We start from the raw sequence: 9,624 nt of genomic DNA, 5'->3' as shown, positions 1-9,624 counted from the left end.
TTATTTGTATGATGTATGCAGAAATAATAATGGAAGCATAGAATTGTGAAATCATGCAAAGGTCTGTGGACATTCAGTCCAACATCTATATCAAAACTAAGGGTGTAAACTGACCACAAGATTCAGTTCAGACTCCAGTTCAGCACTTCGCAGAACAACCCAATTCATCTTGGAACAATTTGGAGGCATTTGGCTTGGGAATCCAAGCCCTCTTTATTCCCACTACTTGCATGCGCTATTGGGAAATAAAAAAGCAGCTGTAACCTTTCACTTTTGACAGAAGTGGATGAAATTTGTAAGCATGGTAGCCCTTTCAGAGTGGATACAGCTTGCCAAATGACAGACAAAATCAGTCCAGAGTTGTTTGCGTTAGATACCCCTAAAATGTTATTTCCCCCCCAAAATGGAACAATTGCTACCTTTTTTTTATTTTGGGCAATAATTGGATGAAAATTGCAGGCAAGGTCATTGCTTCCGGGGCCATAAATCCTGCTAAATGTCAGAAGGATAACTGCAGCGGTTTTCCTGCAAGGACATCCATGTCAGTTTTGGGATTGATTTAGTTTATACTCTGCCTTTCCACAGTGAGCTGTGCCCAAAGCAGCTTACAACAAACACCCATTTTTTATCAAAATGCAAAATATTGTGGGGTAGAGGTTGGGGAAGAAAGCAGTTTATGAAATAATACTGATACATTCAAATAAGACAAAAACCAACAATTTAACAAACAGAATAAACTCAATATTGCAAAAGAAATAATCTAAACTTAAATACATAAGTACAAACCAACAAGAAAGCTAACAGCCAATAAAGTTCCACCTGCTTGTGCAGATCTTATTACCTCAGCAGCCTTGCTTAAATACAGTCCAGAGTGAGGGTGGACAAAAGGGGGAAAACTTAACCTTCCCTAGTGGGCAACTGATTTAAAAATTACAGCCATGAGAAAGGTGCCCCTAAATAAGAAAACTGCTGAACTGAAGATAAGTAGGTCCAGGAGCTTTTGTGCTAGGACCCTTAAAGTTGATCTTGGGGTGTTATAAAAGGGATTTTCTTTTCCAGGAAATCATTCCCTCCACTTACAAGCTAGACCTGTTCAATGACAAAGGAGTTCTCCCTCTCTCCTCTCCATTCTGACATTTTCCTTAAGCTTGAAGACATACATTTTAACTTTTACAAAGTTAACTTTTTCCCTTACCCAATGCACTGGGATTGGACAGCACTCATTAAGATCACATCCTCTGATTACAAACTAGACCTGTCAGTCCCGAAGGAGTTCTTTCTCCGCACCCTCTCTCTTAGAGACATTACTATTTTCAGCAAACACTGGTCTGCAGTATTTTTGTACTGCCTGAATTGCTGAGGTGCCACAAAGCACTTTAGCGCTCTCCACTTTGACTTGTTCCCAACTCATAAAAATCCTGCTTCTCTCCTCTGACAAACCTCCAAGGCCTTTCACTTTGCCTCTGGATTCTCTGCAGTCAGGGTACTCTCAATGATTAGGAACCTGCCTTATACCGAGTCAGACTATCTAGCTCAGTATTGCCTACGCTGACTGGCAGTGGCTCTCCAGGGTTTCAGATACAGAATATTCCCAGACCTACCTGGGATCAAACCTGGGCCTTCTGCATGCAAAGCTACAGCCCAGCCCCACACAATTCCTTCTGTGTACTAGATTTAGCCCACAATTAAGCACACAGTCATTTTGACCTAGGAAATCCTGCTCTTGTGCAGTGAATTTTTATAATGGATACAGTACTTCTGTGATGAGGAAGAGACAAGAGAAAGAGGGAGCAGCCCCAAATGTGCTGGGTTTCCTATTTTATCTGTAAAGAAACCTGTATTTGTAGGGTCATTCCCTAATGCCAACCCAAAGTTCCCCTTCTCACAGAAGAGACTTTGTGGCTTATTTTTACTTGCTTTTTAATTATTTTCTTGTTATAGTTGTACAGCATTTAATTTTGACTGTACAACACCTTGGGAGGAGTTTATCCGTTAATGGTGGCAGAGCAGCTTTTAAACTGACTGAGGGGGGAAACCCGACAGGAGCTGAGAAAGGTCCGGTTTGGAATAAACCTCCCCCCTGGGATAAAAACCAAAGAAATGATGAAATTTTAAAAGGGGTAAGCCTAGAAGTAGGCATTGTGAGAGCAGGGGCACAGGATATAAATTCAGAAGAGCAAAATTACCACAGGCCTAACCACAAGTGCCAAAGACACTTGAAGAGAGACACTGCTTACAAGTGCCTGTACGCTAATGCTAGGAGCCTGCGAACCAAGATGGGAGAACTGGAGTGCTTGGTCTTAGAGGAGAGCATTGATATAGTGAGCATAACGGAGACCTGGTGGAATGGAGAAAACCAGTGGGATACGGTTATCCCTGGATATAAACTATATCGGAAGGACAGGGAAGGACGTATTGGTGGCGGAGTCGCTCTATACGTGAAAGAAGGCATTGAATCCAGCAAGCTCGAAACCCCAAAAGAGGCAGACTCCTCCACAGAATCGTTGTGGGTGGTGATACCGTGCCCCAGGAGGGACTTAATACTGGGAACGATCTATCGTCCCCCTGATCAAAATGCTCAGGGAGACCTGGAGATGAGATATGAAATTGAGGAAGCATCCAAACTAGGAAATGTGGTAGTAATGGGTGACTTCAACTACCCGGACATAGACTGGCTGCATATGTGTTCCAGTCATGACAAAGAAGCAAAGTTTCTAGATATTCTAAATGACTATTCCCTAGACCAGTTGGTCATGGAACCGACCAGAGGGACGGCAACCCTGGACTTAATCCTCAGTGGGGACCGGGACCTGGTGCGAGATGTAAGTGTTGTTGAACCGATTGGGAGCAGTGACCACAGTGCTATTAAATTAAACATACATGTAAATGGCCAATTGCCAAGAAAATCCAACACGGTCACATTTGACTTCAAAAGAGGAAACTTCACAAAAATGAGGGGATTGGTAAAAAGAAAGCTGAAAAACAAAGTCCAGAGGGTCACATCACTCGAAAATGCTTGGAAGTTGTTTAAAAACACTATATTAGAAGCTCAACTAGAGTGCATACCGCAGATCAGAAAAGGTACCGCCAGGGCCAAGAAGATGCCAGCATGGTTAACGAGCAAAGTCAAGGAAGCTCTTAGAGGCAAAAAGTCTTCCTTCAAAAAATGGAAGTCTTGTCCAAATGAAGAAAATAAAAAAGAACACAAACTGGCAAAAGAAATGCAAGAAGACAATAAGGGATGCTAAAAAAGAATTTGAGGAGCACATTGCTAAGAACATAAAAACCAACAACAAAAAATTCTATAAATACATTCAAAGCAGGAGACCATCTAGGGAGACAATTGGACCCTTGGATGATAAGGGAGTCAAAGGTGTACTAAAGAACAATAAGGAGATTGCAGAGAAGCTAAATGAATTCTTTGCATCTGTCTTCCCAGTGGAAGATCCCTGAACCTGAACTAACATTTGCAGGAAGGGATTCTGAGGAACTGAGACAAATAGTGGTAACGAGAGAGGAAGTTCTAAGCTTAATGGACAATATAAAAACTGACAAATCACCGGGCCCGGATGGCATCCACCCGAGAGTTCTCAAAGAACTCAAATGTGAAATTGCTGATCTGCTAACTAAAATATGTAACTTGTCCCTTGGGTCCTCCTCCGTGCCTGAGGACTGGAAAGTGGCAAATGTAACGCCAATCTTCAAAAAGGGATCCAGGGGGGATCCTGGAAATTACAGGCCAGTTAGCTTAACTTCTGTCCCTGGAAAACTGGTAGAAAGTATTATTAAAGCTAGATTAACTAAGCACATAGAAGAACAAGCCTTGCTGAAGCAGAGCCAGCATGGCTTCTGCAAGGGAAAGTCCTGTCTCAGTAACCTATTAGAATTCTTTGAGAGTGTCAACAAGCATATAGATAGAGGTGATCCAGTGGACATAGTGTACTTAGACTTTCAAAAAGCGTTTGACAAGGTACCTCACCAAAGGCTTCTGAGGAAGCTTAGCAGTCATGGAATAAGAGGAGAGGTCCTCTTGTGGATAAGAAATTGGTTAAGAAGCAGAAAGCAGAGAGTAGGAATAAACGGGCAGTTCTCCCAATGGAGGGCTGTAGAAAGTGGAGTCCCTCAAGGATCGGTATTGGGACCTGTACTTTTCAACTTGTTCATTAATGACCTAGAATTAGGAGTGAGCAGTGAAGTGGCCAAGTTTGCTGATGACACTAAATTGTTCAGGGTTGTTAAAACAAAAAGGGATTGCGAAGAGCTCCAAAAAGACCTCTCCAAACTGAGTGAATGGGCAGAAAAATGGCAAATGCAATTCAATATAAACAAGTGTAAAATTATGCATATTGGAGCAAAAAATCTTCATTTCACATATACGCTCATGGGGTCTGAACTGGCAGTGACCGACCAGGAGAGAGACCTTGGGGTTGTAGTGGACAGCACGATGAAAATGCCGACCCAGTGTGCGGCAGCTGTGAAAAAGGCAAATTTCATGCTAGCGATAATTAGGAAAGGTATTGAAAATAAAACAGCCGATATCATAATGCCGTTGTATAAATCTATGGTGCGGCCGCATTTGGAATACTGTGTACAGTTCTGGTCGCCTCATCTCAAAAAGGATATTATAGAGTTGGAAAAGGTTCAGAAGAGGGCAACCAGAATGATCAAGGGGATGGAGCGATTCCCTTACGAGGAAAGGTTGCAGCATTTGGGGCTTTTTAGTTTAGAGAAAAGGCGGGTCAGAGGAGACATGATAGAAGTGTATAAAATTATGCATGGCATTGAGAAAGTGGATAGAGAAAAGTTCTTCTCCCTCTCTCATAATACTAGAACTCGTGGACATTCAAAGAAGCTGAATGTTGGAAGATTCAGGACAGACAAAAGGAAGTACTTCTTTACTCAGCGCATAGTTAAACTATGGAATTTGCTCCCACAAGATGCAGTAATGGCCACCAGCTTGGACGGCTTTAAAAGAAGATTAGACAAATTCATGGAGGACAGGGCTATCAATGGCTACTAGCCGTGATGGCTGTGCTCTGCCACCCTAGTCAGAGGCAGCATGCTTCTGAAAGCCTCAGGAGGGGAGAGTGTTCTTGCACTCGGGTCCTGCTTGCGGGCTTTCCCCAGGCACCTGGTTGGCCACTGTGAGAACAGGATGCTGGACTAGATGGGCCACTGGCCTGATCCAGCAGGCTCTTCTTATGTTCTTATGTTCTTAATGGTGTCATTAAAATAGTTTAAATTTAAGAATTAAGAAAATAAAAAGCCCCAGCACAAGTGACTTTGGATCGGGACCATAGTATCCTGGCATAGTGGGTGAGGTGCAGAAGTATTCCACAGCTTCTTTAACTATAGCTGAATCTGTCTTTCTAGGATGTTTAGAGTAAAAAGCAACACAAAATGCCATGGTATGTTGCCACTTAAAAGCTTTTGGGTTAACGACAGTCATTCTGGAAACATTCCATCCTTTCTCCTCTATGTATTTTTGATATTGTGAAACCAGTAGGAATAGTGCTGGCCCGATATATTTTGCTATCTGAACAGAGTCCAAATGGCATCTTGCCCTGCTAGCACCAACATTTTAAAACAGATGAGGAACCTAAGGCCCTCCAAATGTTGTTGGACTCCAACTCCTGTCATCCCTTACCATCAGACATGGTGACTGGGGCTGATGGGAGTTGGAGTCCAAAAACATCTGATCCCTATCCCTGCTTTAAAAAGTGTTGCTAACCAGTTTGGACATCAATCCCTCCCCCATTTATTCTTTCGCTTCTCTTTTTTGGCGCTCCCTCAAGCTTGTCACGTCACCAGGCTGTGAAGCCAGAGTGGCCCTAACTAGAAATTGCATTTATATCCTACATTTCTTCCAAGGACATGGCTACCCCCCTCTCCATATTCTCCTCACAACAATCCTGTGAGGTAAGTTAGACTGAGAGTTGGAGGCTGGCCCCAGGTCACCCAATCAGCTTCATGGCTGAGTAGGGATATGAACCCTAGTCCAACACTCTAACCACTTCACACATCGAACTGCCAGAGGCTCCAGAGAACTACCTGCCATAGTCACTTCACTATGTGCAACCACAACTGGTAAATGTTTGCAGATGTAGAGAACTAATTTGTGCATGACTAATATGCTGGCAAAAGAGATTGCTAATGGCTTTTCATGGCACAAAGTTCTGTTTATATGATCAGACTAACATTTCAAGACACAGTGGAGATGGTAACTTATCAAAGATTGAATGTAATTTAATAATATCAGTCTGGGCACATCATAGTAGACTAATTTACTCTAAGCAGCCTTGGAGTTGCCAGGGGGCCATTTGTACCAAAATGACATTAAAGAAGGACATTTGCACTTACCAGTTCATATTAGCAGAAAGGATCACTTTATCACTTCCATGCAATCATCAAAATCATAAAGTCATAAAACAACCTGCTTGATGAGAAATTGTATTTATCAATGTGATTTATTTATCTTAAATGTAATTTGCATCTGGATAGAAAATGAGCAAATGCTGATGCCAGATTCTACTGGTTTTATAGTTTTTGCACAATTTTTTATATGTCATTAGATCATAATTAGATATTCAGTCAAATGATCACTCTTGGACCTTGAATTACAGCAGAAGAGCCCCAGTGCTCTCTGCAGGCAAGAATTACTCAGAAATATCTTCATTTCCAGAGTTCTGATAATGATATTTATTTTGTCATAGTTTCTGAATTATTCAGAACCATTCTGCTTCATACAAAAAGTCTGTATAGATGTACTAACTGACTAAAAGACTGCTGTCAAAATTTTGGTGTTTTGCGGACTGGACATTTCAAAAGTCATTAGTACTCCAAGAAACTTCTGCTGTTAACCTCTCAGTATAAGTACACTATATGTCACAACTAGGAACGGAGGACAGAAATGGATTTATACATGGAATTTGGCAATTCCAACTCAACTGAGCTTTGGTGACATCAGACCACCTCTTGGAGTGAGCAGCCACTTCTGTTCAAACTGCTCATACATTGTCAGGTGTTTTTTTTTTAAAAAAAAACCCTATATTTTTATACATATATGAAAGAGTCAAGCCCATGCAGTACTGTATTTCTGCAGCATTATTTTAAATTAATACATACATATTTTTATTCAATAACATGCATTGTTGTATGCATTTGTTTAAGTGCTGGTTTCTTTAAGAAACCTGGTGTGTATATGAATATATTATTTATATAATGATGCACATAATATGATATTTTAAATGGAATTTGGGGAGGGTTGGTTCTTGTTGAGATTTAGGATCAAGATGAGAATTAGAAAAAAAAAATCTGTGCAGATAAGCTTGACATCAAAATTTTCAAAAAACTCCACCATACTACCACTTGCAACCATTACTTGCCCTAGTTAATGAGAAGGCAAAAAAGTACGTAGTAAGCAACTTACACAATGTTAAAACAAAAACAAATGGAAGCACTATAAAAACAAAACAACAAACAACAACAAAACAATAGTAATAACACCACGAAGCAGCCACAGGAAGGTTTGGCAGCATATTAAAGCAAAACATCATATCAGTCGAGCAAATACTTGGGAGAAAAGGTAAGTCTTTACCTGGCACCATAACTATGTCAATGAAGGCGCCATGCGGACCTCACTAGGGAGCTATATTCCACAGATGGGTTGACTTTAATGCATTTGCTAAAAACTGTACTGAAGAAACCACCTAGCTATCCACGGATTGAGCAATGTCTTATTAGTGTGGCAACAACTCTCATATTACAAAATGTACAGCAATGGTGTTATGTCAACTTTAGATTGTGAGCACACTAGTCGCCTACAGCAAAGCATTTCCACTGGCCACGCCTGGAGGAGGAATGAGTTGATCTGCTTCAAAATATTTTTGAAGCTAATTTTTTAAAAATACACTCAAGCTGATCCCAGTTTACAGTAAAAAGGGGCAAGGTTTGACTAGCATTGTGTGCCCCGTTTTCAGGAAAGAGAGGTGGAGACACACTGGAACCAGCAGAACAGTGAGTGTGTCTGTCCTCCTTCACTTATACTCCAGTCTAAGGGAAAAGTAGTATATTAATAAGAATATTTGAAACAAAATCGGGTAACCCATACCACTGTCCATTGTTTCTATCCCAACGCTTAGGGTATCTTTTATCCTTCTCCTGTGCCCTTTAAATAAAATAAAATAAACTAGTTTCTTCAAAATTAATCTAACACAGATATGTTAGGCTATAATCCTATGCATACTTACCTGGGAATGGTCCCACTGAACAGGGCATGGCTTACCTTGAACAACCATGCATAGGATTGCAATGAATGGCTAGAAAAAGAAAACAACATCTTATTAAAGTGGACATGACAAAAGCATACTTGCATGCAATGTACGCACATCTTTTGTCCCGTTCTCACCCCTAGCCATACAAGTTTGCAGTTTTTGGAAGTACTACAAATAATACCTGCAAAATCCATTTATCAGAGATAATAGTAAGAGGCATAGTCACAACAACATCCATTTCAAACTGGCTGTGTTTGCATGTAATGATAAACCACGTTTTCTGGCTTATGGTGGTTTAATTCTACAGTCACAACAGTGGCTGTATACTATAGCCAGAATAGTATACATAAGCTCATTTCAAAACAAAATCTTGCAAAACTTATAGTCCTGTACTCAGGAACGCTTGATTAACAACCCTCTAAATTTTCATGGTGATACAAAAAACAGTCAGAGAATCGAGAGTTCAAAGTGTAAAACAAGAGAAAACAAATCCAGACCCCTGTTGGACTTTTTTCTCAGTGGTCTTATAGTTTGTTGAAATTAATTAAAAGTCAGCCATGTTCACAGAGTACCTGTAATCCTGTTACTAACCTTGCCCCATACTTGGACCTTCATCTTCTGCAGTTTAAAAGTAAAAAAAAAAGCATAGCTGATTTTTAATTAATTTAAGTAATGTAACATTGAAGTCTATGATAGCGCAAACATGCTCAATAAGAACCAACTATCGGTGTTCTAAAAGCCAGACTAACAGCTGCTTGGCTAATCAGGGGGCCACACCCACACCAGACATTTATTCCACTTCAAACAGTCATTGCTTCCCTCATAGAATCCTGGGAAGTGTAGTTTGTGAAGGGTGCTGAGAGTTGTTAGGAGACTCCTACATTCCTGACAGAACTCCAGTGGCCAGAGTGGTTTAACAGTCAGCCCCTCTTCTGGGGATTATAGCTCTGTGAGGGATATAGGGTATCTCCTAACAACTCTCAGCACCCTTCACAAACTACATTTCCCAGTATTCTTTGAGGGAAGCAATGACTGTTTAAAGTGGAATGAAGGTATGGTGTGGATGTGGCCAGGTACAGCTTTGGTTTAATTTTGGGTGTGAGACTGGACATGTCTGCTGTAGAATAAAAAGGTGGGAGAAACCCCCCAAAATAATGATACTGCCAACAATGTTTTCCTTTTGCAAAGGAAAGGGGCTTTCCCACTTCCCACCCACCCTTTTAGGTTGGTCTTTCACAGTCCAATCCACTTTCTGCGTAACTTGGAAGAATTTGGTAACATGTGCCTCTGAGTGGTGGCAACACCTGTAATCAGCCCAAATAACAGAAACAAGGTGTGTGCTGTTAGCAGG

Source organism: Rhineura floridana, chromosome 6, assembly GCF_030035675.1.
Source record: "Rhineura floridana isolate rRhiFlo1 chromosome 6, rRhiFlo1.hap2, whole genome shotgun sequence".
Classification (NCBI taxonomy): Eukaryota; Metazoa; Chordata; class Lepidosauria; order Squamata; family Rhineuridae; genus Rhineura; species Rhineura floridana.
This window is presented reverse-complemented; position numbering follows the sequence as displayed.